Consider the following 19691-nt stretch of genomic DNA (forward strand, 5'->3'; position numbering starts at 1 on the left):
CTTGACGATCATTATAAAGTATTATGAATTCATCATGGATATATATGTTGTGTTGTAGAGATTTATTTTTGTTATTTTGGCTGTTATTGTGATATATGGAATTCAGAGATACTGGCGATATTGGGGAGATGCTACCTGTTTCGTTTTAGGATCAAGTTATCAATTGATATACACAATACACGAAAGCCATCTAAAGTCATACATGTATTTCATTGTTATAGGATTAGCATCAGCATTACGACGAGTTTGTTTTCGGTTTATATTGGCAACTTAAGGTATGTAAAGCTATCCTTTCCTTCTTTTTGGCATGATCCTTATGAAACAAACAGATGACGAGCATATAACTCCAAAGAAGCTCCTATTCTTAGAGACACTAGGATGGCTAATGTTCTTGATTCCCAGAACTTACTTCATTATGTCTTGATATGTGTCTATGATTCCTGAAGTTCAATTTGATATATTCCATAGTGACATTCGAAGGATACTTGACATGACCATTGTCTTTGATTTTCAAATGATAGTTCATTTTGATTTTTCTATTAAGTCTCAGATATGACATAGTTTGAATATGGTTGCTCACTACTCTGCTCGTGCATGCCGTAATATATCTTTCACCGAGTCCCGGACCGGGTATAGTTTCGTGCACGGTTTCACTGCTTTGTTCACCGAGTCCCTCACTAGAGGGTCGGGTACGGTATATATATATATATATATATATGTTATATCCCGTATTCCGTACATTCGGAAAATTTGAAATAATTGTGACAAGTTAGAGACAAGGCCATATTTTGATCTTGTTCTATATATAAGGTGTTCATGAAAAACATTGACGCGGAAATATCGAGGAAGGTTAAGGGCAAAACTTGGAATTTTGGAAATTAGTTTCGTGAATTACAAAATATGGCCGTAACTAGTTGGGCTAGAAAAATCAAAATAAATAAAAAGGGCCCAAGTGATAGGGGTGGCCGGCCATAGTGGCCATAAGCCCAAGCCCATGGAATTAAAATTTTGTCCATGTGATAAATAAGGACAAAGGGAGTCAAAATTCTTCATTTATCAAGAAACTTCAAGAACCCAAAAATGGAGAGCAAGACTTAAGGGGATTTCGGCCAACCCCATAAGAATTCAAGCCATAGAAATCTTGTCCCAAAAATTATTTTCTTGTGGTATTCCCACTAATTCAAGGGTCCTCTACAACGTGGTACAATTGTTTCGGAAGATAAGTCATCCGTTTCGTCGTTTCCGCGTTCTAGTCAAGTGAAGAAGTTGAAGAGCAAAGGTAAGAATTCATACCCTTTTATGTGTTATGAAGGCTTGGTCTATGTTGTAGTATGTGGAAATAAGTGAAATTCATTAAATATGTATGGGTGAAGGGTGGCCGAAAATGGTGGTGTGGTATAGAATGTGATGAATAAATTTTGAGTTAGTATTTTGATTGTTGTTGATGTTATGGGTGATTTGTATATATTGTAGGATGAAGAAATGGATGGAATATATGGAACCATAGATGTAGTGATATGGCCGTGAGTTGCTATGTGGTATAGAAGTGAATGAATCAATTTTTATCTAAGTATTTTGGTTGTTATGTGGCGGTTTCTATGATGTTAAATGAAGAATAAATGACTTGAAATGAAGTTGTAAATTGTTGGTGGATTATGAAAGAATTTAATGCGATATTAGTATGGTTTCTTGCGATTATAAGCATGAAGGATATTGTTGAAGTATAGATTATTAATGTCCTTGTGGAATTTGGAAGGTCTTGGGTGAAGAAGTAGGTCGTTTGGGTTGTTTGGTATACTATGTGAATTGTTTGAAATATTCTTGAAATGATTGATGATGTTGTTGCCATAATTGTTGGTATTATTTGTTGATAATGTGGCCGAGTTCCATTCTCGGGTTTGTTGTTGTTGAATTAGCCGAGTTGTACCCTCGGGGATGGTGTATTTACAGGGGAAATGCTGCCGGAATTTCGGTAGACAAATATGAATCTAAGTTGAATTCTTAAGAGTTTACAACTCATATTTGGCACTTATGACCAATTGCAGATTTTGGGCGAAACGGGGTTTGATTTTGCGCGAGCATAAGCCGCGAGAAAGGTATGTAAGGCTACCCTATTCCTTCTTTTGGCATGTCCTAGGTATACTAGGTCGATACTTGAGCCTCGGGGGCAATTCTGTTCATAGAAATCCGAAAGTGAATTTGAGCACTATTCATTCAATCTGATTGAACTATAAATCTCATGTTTTGGTCGAAAGGAAATCAAACGTCCGAAACTTTTTTTAAATGTAATCAAGTCGACTCGAAACTTCCTTGGATGACTCTATAGACCCTAATGTCCATGATTCATGTCTGTCGCCGCGACTTGATCCGAGGTGGACCCACTACTCCCGAATCTTCCCCTATTGTTCTATCTGGCTTAATTTCGTACAATAATTAAAGGAAACTCTTGGTTGCTTCATTATCCCATTGAGTCCTTAATCTATATTTTGATATGTGCACGCGATCTTATAAGTTATATTTGGTCTGATCCGTAAGATATCCGGAAGGAATTCGCTTCTAAAGTGCTATGTAATATGTTTCGAGTCTGCCTATGATTCTGACTTATATGGGTAGAAGTATGTTTGACATGACCCATTTTACGACATGATCGAGTAACGAAATAAGTATAAAGAATTTGTGTCGGAAAGAATATTATGAGTCATATTGCCCCCAACTTTCATGAAGCATGTTTTACAGAAAATTTTGTAAGTATGATAACATGAATGATGGTTTCACCGAAGCTTGATATATTACAATACGTACACATGATTTCGAAAGTTTATTTAATTCCATCCATATGAGGTTAGCACGATACCTAAAGACCTATTTGATATGTTCCTTAGTTGTTAATAAAGCAAATAAGTGATATAATTAATACCTTGATATGTAGTGGTGTGTGCGTATGAATCTAAGTTTTACTTGAGTTGCTCGATACGTCATCCGAAAGATAGCTGATACGACTAGTACTTCGGTTTTGCAAAGATTGACTTCCGAAACATTTATGGAGCGTTCCGTACTGCGAACGCTCGTAACTTTCGTATGCTAGTTCCGATTGATCCAAAGCTTGTTTCTGGACCTCCAGATGCCGATAATGTGTTTGCATATAAGTATGTTTGTATCTCGGGTCTCGATTGTGTGCATGTGGTTTCGCACTACTCTGTTCGTGCAAGCTTTGATTGGGACTTCACTGAGCCCGGTCCAGGACATGTTCTCGTGCGTATTTCTCTGCATTATTCACCGCGTCCCTCTCACTTGCGGGCCGGGGCATGTTATGTATGATATGATGACATTATGATATGATGACGGGGTGGTGGCCAGGATGGCACAATCACCGCGTCCCGCAAAAGAGGGCGGGGCACGTTACATGCATACATGATACATGACATTGGCATACATGACACATGATATTGGCATACATGATTCCATTTACCGCGTCCCTCACTGAGGGTCGGGGCACGTTATATGCATACATGACATATGATTTACCGCGTCCCTTACTGAGGGCCGGGGCACGTTATATGCATTTATGATATATGATTCACCGCGTCCCTCACGGGAGGGCCGGGGCACGTTATATGCATATGTGATACATGATTTCGACATGCATGATCTGTGGTTGGAAAGTCAGCATTTGGACAATCTGTACGTTCTGTATCCCTTGACATATGACGTTATCTGTGTTTGGAAAGTAACCAGTTTGGTACTTTGTACTTTCTGTACTCCTTCTGACAGATGACATCAGTATATATGATTGGCAGTCTGAGCAATAAGCACCCCGGTATTTTGACTAGTGTACACTCTCTTTGTACTGTAAATTCCGATTGTGATTATGTCTGTTATACTTATGTACTTCTGATTCCGACTATGACTTTGCTTACTGTAGTCTGCCTTACATACTCAGTACACATTCCGTACTGACCCCCTTTCTTCGGGGGCTGTGTTTCATGCCGCGCAGGTACTCCCAGATGAGTTGAAGACATTATAGAAGATGTTCCAGCGAAGATGGCAAACTCCATTTGCTCCTGGAGGACTGCCGAGTCAGAAGTATATGTGATATGGTTTCTGGTTAATGTTAGAGACTTTGCAGATAGAGTCGTGGGTATGGTATGTCAGTTTAGTAAGCGGCTCCATCAGCCGATGTGTCAGTTTGTATTATAATGTGAATTCTATATAATCACAGATTTAGTGGAATTTGATAAGCACAGAAAAAAAATCTATGTATGTCATGCTTATTTAACTTAACAAGTCCGGAAAGATCATGTATGAAATAAGAGTATGGGGGTTCGCTCGGCTCCGGATATGGGGTCGGGTGCCCATCACACCCTATGGAAATCAGGGTGTGACAAAGTGGTATCAGAGCAGGTCTGTCCCTGGAGTTGTCTGCAAAGTCGTGTCCGGTAGAGTTCTGTTTATGGTGTGTAGCGCGCCACATTTATAATTAGGAGGCTACGGGGCATTTAGGGATTGTTGACCTTCTTTCTGTCTCAGATCGTGCGATAGAGCCAAGTCATAGGCAAATGAAATTCCATCTGTAAGCCTTACCTACGACGGTAAGAGGCAAATGACGATATGGAAAGGTCAGAAGGGCAAGTCTGGAAATGTTCATCCTGTTACCTGAAACCGAAAGTCCTGGGCGGCTAGGATGTGACATATAGCCGTATGCTCTGTAAGGTACTGTTGGTATGTTCTGCGTACAGATTTCGAATGGTAAGAATTTATAAAGGTGGTACGGAAGATCAAAAAGGGTAAAATAGTAATTGCACGAGAAAGAACGTGTTACAAATATGTCTCGGAATCTATAAAACTTTGACTTGCTCCAGATTATGTAGTAAAGGACATACGAGGAAGTGGACGTGATTATATCAGCGTTAAGGCACCGAAACGCACCAAGGTTTCGAGGTTAAGCGTGCTCAGGTGGGAGCAATCTCAGGATGGGTGACCCCCCTGGGAAGTATGCAAGAATTTTACATATATTCCGGTATAAGAGACGAAAGGAAAGTTAAAGTAGCCTGAGTGAAATTAGAATATACGAGATGGTTGGAGACCATAAAAGGCCACACAGCACGCAATCGGTTAGATTAGAGAATAGACAGAAGGAACGCTACAGCTCTGGAATTAGAATAAACTTGAATGACGTTTGGAGGTAATGTGTGGCCTAGCTGGAAATAATTATGTATACGCACATGAATGCGTATGATGCCTTACCTGGACTGTATTGGCGAACACGTGTGTCCCCGCGACTGGTGCTATAATGTGGAAGGCACCAAGTGAATAGGGGTACCGAACTCCAAGTAACAATAACGAAGGTAAATGGTGCCAAGATTATAAGGTAGGCTGTTGTTATTTTCTCTATCTGTTAATATTGGAAAGTTCCAGTACATTGATACTTGGAAAGGAAAGAGAGCAAGTAAAGGGAAAGCAAAAAGGTCAAATACTGAAAGGAAGTGAAAAGGTGGATAAAATGATGATATAAGTAAGAAGTAAAAGGGAAAAACTTGAACTGAGAAGCTTCGATACGTTATGCATAAAGTTAGAAAGAGAGACAAGGGATGAAGAACAATTAAAGATAAGTGTATTCAAAGATCGTGACGTATAAGGAACCCCTTAAAAAGGGGAGGAGCATATTATATTAAAAAAAAAGGGAAGCGCGACAACTGGTAGTCGGGAAATCTTTGAAAGAAAGGAAGAACTGCGTTTGTGGATGAAATAAGAGAAGCCACCGGATACTAGAAGATAGTTCATGGGCCACCGTTAATTGTATGGAATATGAGAATATATGTTAGGAAATTATATGAATTATCGATGTGAAGCGACGCTCGATCATATTTGTAACTAATCTACATCGGGAAGTCAACAAGGAATAACGATGGACGAAACGAGCGTCAATACAAGAAATCAAAGACAAGTATACTTTGTCGAGAAATGTGGGAAAAGGAAATAAAGAAAAGCTGTGGTAAGAACTTAAAGATGTTGCGAACTAACAAGTTGAGTAAACTCGAATCACGAGTTCCCATAAGGGTAACGGGACCGTGAAGGATAAGGAGCGATAAAGACACATTGTGTACGTATGTTTTGGGTGAGTATTTGGAATGAAAGATTAAAGCGGGACCCTCCTAGAGTATTGTAACACCCCATGAGATCAGTTGAACATTTGAGGACGAATGTTCTAAAGGGGGGGAGGATGTTATATCCCGTATTCCGTACATTCGGAAAATTTGAAATAATTGTGACAAGTTAGAGACAAGGCCATATTTTGATCTTGTTCTATATATAAGGTGTTCATGAAAAACATTGACGCGGAAATATCGAGGAAGGTTAAAGGGCAAAACTTGGAATTTTGGAAATTAGTTTCGTGAATTACAAAATATGGCCATAACTAGTTGGGCTAGAAAAATCAAAGTAAATAAAAAGGCCCCAAGTGATAGGGGTGGCCGGCCATAGTGGCCATAAGCCCAAGCCCATGGAATTAAAATTTTGTCCATGTGATAAATAAGGACAAAGGGAGTCAAAATTCTTCATTTATCAAGAAACTTCAAGAACCCAAAAATGGAGAGCAAGACTTAAGGGGATTTCGGCCAACCCCATAAGAATTCAAGCCATAGAAATCTTGTCCCAAAAATTATTTTCTTGTGGTATTCCCACTAATTCAAGGGTCCTCTACAACGTGGTACAATTGTTTCGGAAGATAAGTCATTCGTTTCGTCGTTTCCGCGTTCTAGTCAAGTGAAGAAGTTGAAGAGCAAAGGTAAGAATTCATACCCTTTTATGTGTTCTGAAGGCTTGGTCTATGTTGTAGTATGTGGAAATAAGTGAAATTCATTAAATATGTATGGGTGAAGGGTGGCCGCAAATGGTGGTGTGGTATAGAATGTGATGAATAAATTTTGAGTTAGTATTTTGATTGTTGTTGATGTTATGGGTGATTTGTATATATTGTAGGATGAAGAAATGGATGGAATATATGGAACCATAGATGTAGTGATATGGCCGTGAGTTGCTATGTGGTATAGAAGTGAATGAATCAATTTTTATCTAAGTATTTTGGTTGTTATGTTGCGGTTTCTATGATGTTAAATGAAGAATAAATGACTTGAAATGAAGTTGTAATTTGTTGGTGGATTATGAAAGAATTTAATGCGATATTAGTATGGTTTCTTGCGATTATAAGAATGAAGGATATTGTTCAAGTATAGATTATTAATGTCCTTGTGAAATTTGGAAGGTCTTGCGTAAAGAAGTAGGTCGTTTGGGTTGTTTGGTATACTATGTGAATTGTTTGAAATATTCTTGAAATGATTGATGATGTTGTTGCCATAATTGTTGGTATTATTTGTTGATAATGTGGCCGAGTTCCATTCTCGGGTTTGTTGTTGTTGAATTAGCCGAGTTGTACCCTCGAGGATGGTGTATTTACAGGGGAAATGCTGCCGGAATTTCGGTAGACAAATATGAATCTAAGTTGAATTCTTAAGAGTTTACAACTCATATTTGGCACTTATGACCAATTGCAGATTTTGGGCGAAACGGGGTTTGATTTTGCGCGAGCATAAGCCGCGAGAAAGGTATGTAAGGCTACCCTATTCCTTCTTTTGGCATGTCCTAGGTATACTAGGTCGATACTTGAGCCTCGGGGGCAATTCTGTTCATAGAAATCCGAAAGTGAATTTGAGCACTATTCATTCAATCTGATTGAACTATAAATCTCATGTTTTGGTCGAAAGGAAATCAAACGCCCGAAACTTTTTTTAAATGTAATCAAGTCGACTCGAAACTTCCTTGGATGACTCTATAGACCCTAATGTCCATGATTCATGTCCGTCGTCTCGACTTGATACGAGGTGGACCCACTACTCCCGAATCTTCCCCTATTGTTCTATCTGGCTTAATTTCGTACAATAATTAAAGGAAACTCTTGGTTTCTTCATTATCCCATTGAGTCCTTAATCTATATTTTGATATGTGCACGCGATCTTATAAGTTATATTTGGTCTGATCCGTAAGATATCCGGAAGGAATTCGCTTCTAAAGTGCTATGTAATATGTTCCGAGTCTGCCTATGATTCTGACTTATATGGGTAGAAGTATGTTTGACATGACCCATTTTACGACATGATCGAGTAACGAAATAAGTATAAAGAATTTGTGTCGGAACGAATATTATGAGTCATATTGCCCCCAACTTTCGTGAAGCATGTTTACAGAAAATTTTGTAAGTATGATAACATGAATGATGGTTTCACCGAAGCTTGATATATTACGATACGTACACATGATTTCGAAAGTTTATTTAATTCCATCCATATGAGGTTAGCACGATACCTAAAGACCTATTTGATATGTTCCTTAGTTGTTAATAAAGCAAATAAGTGATATAATTAATACCTTGATATGTAGTGGTGTGTGCGTATGAATCTAAGTTGTACTTGAGTTGCTCTATACGTCATCCGAAAGATAGCTGATACGACTAGTACTTCGGTTTTGCAAAGATTGACTTCCGAAACATTTATGGAGCGTTCCGTACTTCGAACGCTCGTAACTTTCGTATGCTAGTTCCGATTGATCCAAAGCTTGTTTCTGGACCTCCAGATGCCGATAATGTGTTTGCATATAAGTATGTTTGTATCTCGGGTCTTGATTGTGTGCATGTGGTTTCGCACTACTCTGTTCGTGCAAGCTTTGATTTAGACTTCACTGAGCCCGGGCCAGGACATGTTCTCGTGCGTATTTCTCTGCATTATTCACCGCGTCCCTCTCACTTGCGGGCCGGGGCATGTTATGTATGATATGATGACATTATGATATGATGACGGGGTGGTGGCCAGGATGGCACAATCACCGCGTCCCGCAAAAGAGGGCCGGGGCACGTTACATGCATACATGATACATGACATTGGCATACATGACACATGATATTGGCATACATGATTCCATTTACCGCATCCCTCACTGAGGGCCGGGGCACGTTATATGCATACATGACATATGATTTACCGCGTCCCTTACTAAGGGTCGGGGCACGTTATATGCATTTATGATATATGATTCACCGCGTCCCTCACGGGAGGGCCGGGGCACGTTATACGCATATGTGATACATGATTTCGACATGCATGATCTGTGGTTGGAAAGTCAGCCTTTGGACAATCTGTACGTTCTGTATCCCTTGACATATGACGTTATCTGTGTTTGGAAAGTAACCAGTTTGGTACTTTGTACTTTCTGTACTCCTTCTGACAGATGACATCAGTATACATGATTGGCAGTCTGAGCAATAAGCACCCCGGTATTTTGACTAGTGTACACTCTCTTTGTACTGTAAATTCCGATTGTGATTTTGTCTGTTATACTTCTGTACTTCTGATTCCGACTATGACTTTGCTTACTGTAGTCTGCCTTACATACTCAGTACACGTTCCGTACTGACCCCCTTTCTTCGGGGGCAGCGTTTCATGCCGCGCAGGTACTCCCAGATGAGTTGAAGACATTATAGAAGATGTTCCAGCGAAGATGGCAAACTCCATTTGCTCCTGGAGGACTGCCGAATCAGAAGTATATGTGATATGGTTTCTGGTTAATGTTAGAGACTTTGCAGACAGAGTCGTAGGTATGGTATGTCGGTTTAGTAAGCGGCTCCATCTGGTTAATGTTAGAGACTTTGCAGACAGAGTCGTAGGTATGGTATGTCGGTTTAGTAAGATTTCTTCTTTTTTGTCATGAAATTGGTGTTAATGATGTTGTAATGGAGAGATTAATTTGTATTAGGTGGAATTGGATGCAAGGAATTGTATATGTAAATGTTAAGGTTCTGTTTGGGCCGTTATGGTGGATTAATTTTGATTAGTGTTGTCATTACTATGGTATTGTATTTGAAGATAATATGTTTATGTTGAAAGGGCTTGAAATGTAGTTATAAATATGTATAGGTGATGTTGTTCATGGCACTATTATACTCCTTCCAGGTGTTTGTAATTTTGTGAGGTATAGATTGGAAGTTATGATTAAAACGTTCTAGGCTGTTTTTGCTTGGAGTTTTGAAAGATTTTCATTCTTATATTTCTATACAATGTTGTTGTTGTTGTGGGTTGTTCCTGTTGAGTTGAAAGACTAAAGGTGTAGTTAGGATTATGTATTGTGTTGTAGTGATGGGCTGTTTGGAGCATGTTATTGCGAAGTCATTTTGATGATTTGTTGTGGCTGTAGATCATTAAGAATAACTTGGAAATGTCGTGGTTGTTATGTTGACTATTGTTGAATATGCCACGTGTGGACTGATTTGTGGTGTTGTGTGTGCTGTACGGGCTGTTTCGGGGTATCCTTGGATCTTGTTTTAGACTAGTTCTTGATGTGGTAATTTAGACGTGTCATTGTTGATGTTATTTTGGTTGTTGTATAGTTAATTTAGATGTGAGGAGAGTGAGCGATATAGGGGAGGTGCTACCCAATTGTCTAGAAATAAGTTACTAACGTTGAAGTATGTCTTACGCCTTTCCGTAGCTTAACCATAGTCTTGACGTCTTAATATAGGTTGAGATACTTTGGAAAACGTATACATATCAAGTCACGGATTAAGCGCCAAAGGTATGTAAAGCTAACCTTTCTTTTTTTTTGCATGATCTTTATGAAACAAATAGACGATGAGCATATAACTCCAAAGAAGCTCCTATTCTTAGAGACACTAGGTTGGCTAATGTTCTTGGTATGCAGAACCTATTTCACATTATCTTAATACGTGTCTATGATTCTTAAAGTTCTATTTGATATAATCCATAGTGACATTTGAGGGGTACTTTATATGATTCTTATCTTTGATGCTCAAGTATTAGTTCATTCTAACTATTCTATTGAGTCTCAGATGATGATTTAGTTTGTATATGGTTGCTCACTACTCTGCTCGCGCATGCTGTTAATATATCTTTCACCGAGTCCCGGGCCGGGTATGTTTTCGTGCACAGTTTCACTGCATTGTTCACCGAGTCCGTCACTAGAGAGCCGGGTACGGTATATATATATATATGTATATGATGATGTGATTATGGCGCTGAGTATGGTATATGATGACTTTATTCACCGAGTCCCATAATGGGCCGGATATGGTATATGGTATAGACATGCATGATTCTTACCTCGTAAGGCACAGGTGCATTGGTATCTTTGATTATCATACTTGCCTTCTATAATCTTCTATTTAGTTATGATTCTCTTTATTGTATTTCATGCTTTATATATTCTGTACATATCTCGTACTGACCCCCTTTCTTCGGGGGGGCTGCGTTTTATGCCCGCAGGTACAGATACTCGATTTGGTAATCCTCCAACTTAGGACTTCTGCCCAGCTGTTTGGAGAGCTCCATTGTTCTGGAGCCTAGATATTTTGGTACAGATCTTCTGATATAGACTTATATATATGTCCAGGGGTACGGCGGGGCCTTGTCCCGTCATATTTCACTCTTATACTCTTAGAGGTCTGTAGACATATGTGGGTTGTATATGGGTTCTGGCCAGCTGTGTCGATATGGTTTGTTTTGGATACTCCCGTATGTAGTGGCAGCCTTGTCAGCTTGCGTATTGTGTTATGCTTTGGTTAGCTGTGACTCCTCAGGAGACAGGTTTGTGATATGTGATGTTATGAATCTTTAGTTGCTTTTATAAGTTTCCATACTGTCCTTAGTTTCAGTTTGACTATATTTAACAGGTTCGTATACGAGTGTCCAGTTCGGGCACTAGTCATGGCCTATAGGGTTGGGTCGTGACATTTTACCAGAAGAATATTAAGCCTTGGAACTTTCATTTTTGTATCATTGTAGTTATAGCGAATTTTCAAAAGTCTACCAAAGGGTTATGAAATTCTTGAGAATTATGAAGCCTTTAATGAGTCGACGAGGGACACCTACGACAGGACATCTCAGATTGAATTTATCTAGACTCTACAGATGTGAATCAATACCATTATCATGGTCATATGGAAGATAAGAAGTGGGAGAGATTTGTAAACCATGTGAGACTTAATACCATTATTGAGCAAGAAAAAGGATCGACGAGTCCGAGTATCAAGGAGGATTATATCGGGAAAGTGACTCACTTATATCTCCTGAAAGTATATTCCTGAGGTATCAAGGGAGTATTGCAACCGAGAGTCATTACTAAGAAGGAAAATCGTTTTCAACTATTCAAAAGGAATGCTATAGATAGTGCATGTCAGAGGATTAAAATGATGATAGTGCATTTCAGAGGATTAAAATGATGATAGTGCATGTCAGAGGATTAAAATGATGACTCCAAGAAAGTTGTACGCTGCAGACTATGCGACCTAAATAAAGAGTGGAAGTAGACGTATAAAAATTAGCAGAGAGAACAAGAGGAACCAACATGCAATGGTAAAACTACCTAAGAGAAAGACAGCTCCTATTCTACAGTGTTACTGGAAAGATAACTCCAAAACAAGAAAAACTCGACTTAAGCTTCAAGGGTAGATAGATATAGTAAGTTGCAGTCAATTATGGAAGTAGCTAAATTATGAACACATTCTTTAGAAATTCAATATCAACTGATATCAAGTGGAGAATGGTATTAAGTTAAGCAAAGAGAGGCACAACCTGATAGACGAGTTCTAGTTAGAATTGATTCGTTATAAGATCTCCATAACCAGTATACTTATACAGGACTAGTTTAATATTCGAGGACGAATGTTCTAAAGGAGGGAAGGATGTTACATCCCGTGTTTTCATGCGTGGAAAGAGTGCGAGTTAAATGACATTAGTAATGGAAATGAGGTTATCCCCCAAGCTTATAAGTGGTTAGTGATAACAATCAACCTAGGGAAACTCTAAGAATTTAAACAAAAAAAAAAGGAAATAAAAGGGATATGGGAAATTGGGGGATTAGAAGATAGAAGGATAGATACTTGACCCACTTAGTAATGAATCCTATAGGCAAATCAAAGTATATGAAACCTTGACCCTCCTATTTTGAATTCAACCAAGGAACCAAAGAAATTTGAATCAATTAGAATACTCAATTGGAAACCACAAATGAGCAATCTATATGGATTCCATGAATAAGCAATTCACTTCACAACTTGGAAATCACACTTGAACAATAACCAAACAAACTATCTAATAACTAAAATCTCTCAATATTTGAGTTCACACAATATTCAAGCTAAGTGTTTCAAATGGATGAAAATAACTATTTATACTAATGCCTATTACACCAAAAGGCCCTAAAGTGGCTCTTTTGCAAACTTGCAATTATGACCTCCAATTGTCATTCAAGCCTCATAACTTGCAAGTATGACCTCAAATTGCAATCTTAGCCCCATAGTTGCACTTTTAGCCATTTTGCGCATCTAGCCACTTTGCAACTCGTCCAATGCCAACTCCCAAATGTTGTAAATTCAAGAGGTCTTCTCTCCAATCTCCTCCAAGACTTCCTTCTTCATGAACAAGGCTTGCAACTCTTGAAGTTCTCTTGCTTGACTCCTAGTGAGTGGCCTTGTGCTTGTTGGGTTCATATCATCCTCCCCTTCTTAGAGAAGATTCGTCCTCGAATCTAAAGGCATACCTACAACACAAGAGGAAAGATCACTCACATTGAAAATATTATTCACATTATACTCACTTGGCAAGTTGATCTTGTAGGCATTGTCATTGATCTTTTCAAGCACTTTGAATGGTCCATCTCCCCTTGGCCTCAATTTCCCTTTTCTCATTTAAGGGAACCTTTCTTTTCGGAAATGAACCCAAACCCAATCATCGGGTTGGAAGTCCACCTTTCTTCTCCCATGATTTTGTCTCTTGGCTACCTTAGTATTGACCTTGTCAATGCTCTCCTTAACCTTGGCATGGATTTTCATCATTTCGGTCGCCCTTTGTTTTGCATCTAAACTCACAACAACATCACTAGACAAAGGGGTTAAGGTTAAAGGAATCAAAGGATTAAAGCCATAACATACTTCAAATGGAGTCATGCCAATAGAAGAATGCAGGGACCGATTGTAAGCAAACTCAATTAAATGTAAATAGTCCTCCCAAGAAGTGGGCTTTCCCTTAATCATACATCTAAGCATACTCGCTAGAGTCCCATTCACTACTTAGGTTTGACCATCCATTTGAGGGTGGCAAGAAGTAGAGAACATGAGCTTGGTACCAAGTGTACCCCAAAGACTCTTCCAAAAATGACTATGAAATTTGGAATCTCTATCACTAACAATAGTACGGGGGACTCCATGCAACTTAAGAACATGATTCACAAACAAGGAAGCTACATGAGATGCATCATCACACTTATGACATGGTATAAAATGAGACATTTTTTGAGAATCTATCAACCACCACAAATATGCTATCATGACCCCTTTGGTTGTTGGAAGACCCTATATGAAATCCATAGAAATATCAATCCAAGGACCAATAGGAGTGGGAAGGGGAGTATACATACCTTGAGGCCGAGTCTTTGATTTGTCTTGTTTGCACTCCAAGCATTGCCCACAAAACTTCTCCACATCATGCCTCATCTTGGGCCAATAAAATTGTTCAAAGAGAATGTCAAGTATTTTGGACACTCCAAAGTGTCACATCATGCCTCCACTATGGGCTTCCCTCACAAACAACTCTCTCCAAGAGCTCATAGGAACGCAAACCTTGCCATCTTTGAACAAGAACCCATCAACAAGTTGGAACCGGTCAACCCTCTTCCCTTGAGTCAACGTTTCAAAAATTTCGTTGAAATCAGGGTCTTGAGAATAGAACCCCTTTAGGCTTTCAAACCCCATCATCCTAGACGTCTTGGTATTTAGCAAAACATACCTTCTAGATAAAGCATCCGCTACCACATTTTCTTTACCCTTTTTGTAATGAATTACATAAGGGAAAGCTTCAATGAGTTCTACCCACTTGGCATGTCTCTTGTTAAGCTTGGATTGGCTCTTCAAATGTTTCAAAGATTCATGATCCGAACGAATCACAAACTCCTTGTGCCACAAATAATTTTGCCAATGGGTCAACACCCTCACAAGTGCATACAATTCCTTGTCATAGGTAGAGTAGTTCAATGCCGCCCCTTTAAGCTTCTCACTAAAATAGGCCAATGGTTTTCCTTCTTGCATCAAGACCCCACCTATGCCAACCCCGGAAGCATCACACTCAACCTCAAAGGTTTTCTCAAAATTGGGTAATTGTAACAAAGGTGATGAAATCAACATAGACTTCAATTCTTGGAACGCCTTATCTTGTTCTTCCCCTCACACAAAAGGCACATCCTTTTTGATCAATTCGGTTAAAGGGGAGGTAATGGTACTAAACCTCTTCACAAAACGCCTATAGAAACTTGCCAACCCATGAAAAGTCCTCACATCGGTTGCATTTTTGGGAGTTGGCCAAGTTCTAATGGACTCCACCTTTTCTTCATCAACTTCTACACCATTCACACTCACAACAAAACCCAAGAATACCACTTTATCAACCCCAAACGCACACTTCTTGAGATAAGCAAACAATCTTTCACGCAACAAGACATCAAATACTTGCCTCAAATGGTTCACATGTTCTTCCATTGATTTGCTATACACAAGAATATCATCAAAGTAGACAACAACAAATTTATTGATAGAGGGTTTCAACACATGGTTCATTAAGCACATAAAGGTGCTAGGTGCATTTGTTAGGCCAAATGGCATAACAAGCCACTCATATAGACCAAACTTGGTCTTGAAGGCTGTTTTTCACTCATCACTGGGATTCATTCGAATTTGGTGATAGCCACTTCTAAGGTCAATTTTAGAAAACACAATTGAGCCACAAAGCTCATACAACATATCATCAAGTCTAGGAATAGGATGGCGATACTTTATCGTGATTTTGTTGACGGCTCGATAATCAATGCACATCCTCCAAGTGCCATCCTTCTTTGGAACAAGGATTACCGGTACGGCACATGGACTAAGGCTTTCCTTCACTAGACCCTTTTCTAGAAGCTCTTCAACTTGTTTTTGCAATTCTTTTGTTTCCTCCGGATTGCTTCTATATGCCGGTTTGTTGGGAATTTTTGATCCCGGCACGAAGTCAATTTGATGTTCAATACCTCTCAATGGAGGCAACCCTTTTGGCATTTCTTCCAGAAAGAGCTCATCATATTCCTGCAAAAGAGAAGTCACAATACTAGGCAAAATGCTAGTATCTTGGTTAGCATGCAAAAGTAGATCTTTGTTCACTAGGCACACCATGAAGTGCCTCTCATCAACTCCTTTCAAGCAATTGCTTGGCCTAGCCAACATGCATCTCTTGGGTCCATCTTGAGATGACCCTTCTCCACTAATAGCCACTAAGGCTCCCTTCTCACGCTTCTCCATTTCCTCCACTTGAACCCTTTCTCGGAGTTCCTTCATGATTCTATAATCTTCACTCACTTGATAGGGTGTCAATGCAGCAAGAACAAACTTTTGTCCCCCATGTACAAATGAATACTTGTTGGACCTTCCACTATGTTGCACATCCCTATCAAATTGCCAAGGCCTACCAAGTAATATGTGACAAACTTGCATCGGTACCACATCACATAAAAGTTCATCTTGATACCTCCCTATGCTAAATTTAATAACGGCTTGCTTGTTCACCCTCATTTCACCGCACTCATTGAACCATTGGAGTTTGTAAGGTCTAGGATGTTTCCTTGTGGGTAATTTCATATTTTTATACCAAAAATTGGCTTACCGCGTTTATGCAACTCCCACCATCAATTATCAATGAAAAAACCTTGTCCACTACCTTACATCTCGCATGGAATAAGTTCTCCCTTTGGTCACTCTCCTCCCTAGCTAATGCCCTCATGGCTCTTCTAGCTACAATAGAAAAGTTTAGCTTCTCCTCCATTCGCTCCTCCATATCACTCTCGGATTCACCCTCATTCTCACTCTTTTCTCCCTCATTATCATTACCAACCCCGCCTTCATCTTTCTCATTGGTTTGGTACCCATCTCTCAAGATCATAATTGTCCTCCTATTGGCCCCCTACCTTGGCATTTGAAACATTGAATGGTAGAAGGACGAGGGAAGTTAGGTTTAGCATTGTAATCTCATTTGGCTTGGTCGTCTCCTCTAGCTTTGTAGTCAAACTTGGCTTGAGGAGTTGGAGTAGTGATCTTGGGCTTCTCCCTAGTAGACGTCTTCCACTTCTCTTTCCCTTTGTTCCAAGTTGAAGATGGAGTGCTCTTGGCTTTGTAAGCTTTTTCGTCTTTCAAATCCATTTCAACCTTGGAAGAATCATGAAAAGCTTCCTCTAAGCTATTATAAGTTTGTAGCCTCATGGTTTTGGAAATCTCCAGATTTAAGTTGGCCACAAATCTTATGAGAGTGTAATTCAAGTGCTCCTCAATCTTGGACTTCATCTTCATGTTTTTGAATTCATCAAAGTACTCCTCAACACTCTTGGAGCCTTGCTTCAACATGTATACCTTCTTGAGCACCTCTTGATAGTATGTAGCAGGTAGATACCTCGCTTCCATGAGCTCAATTGATAAAAGATGAAGAATATTAAGAAAATCAAGAAACACAAGACTGAAATTCAAGAAAAAAAAAGTTCAAGAAGCTCAAGTTTGAAGATTATTTCTCATTCTTGTTTCTTGAATCCTTTTCTAAATAGGTTTCTTATTTCTTGATTTATATTATAGCAGGATTAAATTTCCTATCATTAGTAGAATTTTTATCCTAGTTCTAGTAGGATTTTGGTTTTCTTTATTCTTTTCCTTGTAGAATAGGGATTTTACTTTCCTTGTTTTTAGTTATTTCCTTTCTAGAGTATAATATGGATTTGTAGTCATAAAAGAAGATACCCTAGGCCTATATAAAGGGTTCTCATGACTTGTAAACATACTATTCACGTTTTTAGCATAAACCTAAATTTTGCAATAGAGTTATTCTCTCTATTTCTTGTTCTTTATCCTTGTTTTTGGTTCCAAGCAAGGTGGTGATAGTCTTTACCTTGTTTTCAGTTGTGTGTGGTCTTTCTTTATCATGTTAATTGATTTCAAGTGGTGACTTAGGAACTTTATTTGTTCTTGATCATTCACGAACGCATTTCTTGATTAAAATTCGTTCTAGTTCATACCCAAAACCTTAATTTTCTTTCCATCGTTTTTCCCTCAATACTTACTTGATTTAAACCATTCAATAGTTATTTTTATAGTTCAAATCTTCATCTTTCACATATTTTTGAATCACTTTAATCCTACGCCTACAACTTGAGATACATCTGTTTCTTGAATCTGCCCATCAAACCGCTTCAAGAACAAGATCCTGGTTGATTGGTTCTTTGTTAACTCAAAGAATCACATCATCAATCAACTCATCCTATGTAGGAATGTCGAAAATTTGTCATTGAGCTCTATCCCGCTTCTTGGATTCCCACCAAGTTGATGCATATCCCTCAAATTGGATGAGGGCATACCTTGCCTTCAAAGCTTCCGACACATTGTTGGTGAGGAATATCCTCTCACTTTGCAACTTCCTCTCAAGAAACTCTTCCGGGTCACTACTTCCTTTGAATCTAGGAAGTGTTACCTTGATGGTATTCAAGTTTCGATCATTGTCCCCACGTGCTTCATTTCCTTGCCATCTCCCACTGTCTTCATGACCTTGGAATCTCGCTTCATGGCCTTGAAATCTTGCAAAACCTCCTTGCCTAATCTCTACCCCGGTTGTTCATCTCCCCACGCCTTCCTCCTTGCCTTGGTTCATCCCACACCTCTCTTGGGCAACTTCCTCCGCCTCTTCATCATAAGGAGGGTTTTGGAATTGGGTTTGGTATTAGTTTTGGCGTGGTTGTTAGGGAACATGTGGAACATTTTGTGGGGTTCTTTGGGGTGCGGGTTCACTTCGGGATGTTCGGTATAGTTGTGGATAGGTTTGTTGATTGGTGTTTTGGGTATTAGGTGGTTGTCGTGGAGCTTTTGGGTTAGGCGAGGAAGTGGTAGGTGGGAAGCACAATGCTTGTATTTGCCCGGGTGTAATGGTTGGAGTGGTTTTCGCGTTTTTGCCCAAATCCCCTTCAACTTGAGAATGGGGAGTGCCCACTCTACTTGAGGATTCAACTTGCACCACCTTCGTCTCCAAACTATCTATCCTCGCCATCAATCCACCCACATTCTCCGTTAATGTCGACAATTGACTAATGATCATGTTCATCGAACTCACCAAGTATGATGGTTCTTCCCCCTCATGAGTACGATCTCCTTGATTAGACATTATAACCTGGAAAACTAGCAAACGACGTTAGTAGTAAAAGCCTCACGTAACTTGTATCGAACTCTCAACCTTACCACACTTCGTGCTCTTTCAAAGTTGTTGATGAATCGCTCGCCTAATCAAATACACACGTTGCTTATCCTTTGTGGTAGAATGGATTCTTGTTTAGATGAATGACGGATGACTCAAAGAAAAACGAACGAGAGCCAATAAAGTTTCAACGAAATAAAACGAAGAAACGCTTGAATGAAATTAGCACGAAAGAAATGCGGACACAAGAACTAGTAAACACAAGTAGGAACAACTACTAAATGGCTACTAGTTGAGAGACACAAGAAATTGGAATGCTAAAATCGGAAAATAAATAAAACTTCGGGCCCGAGTAGGTGATAAATTGAAAACACGGCCGTGAAGCCC

Source organism: Lycium barbarum, chromosome 4 (genome assembly GCF_019175385.1).
Source record: "Lycium barbarum isolate Lr01 chromosome 4, ASM1917538v2, whole genome shotgun sequence".
Lineage (NCBI taxonomy): Eukaryota > Viridiplantae > Streptophyta > Magnoliopsida > Solanales > Solanaceae > Lycium > Lycium barbarum.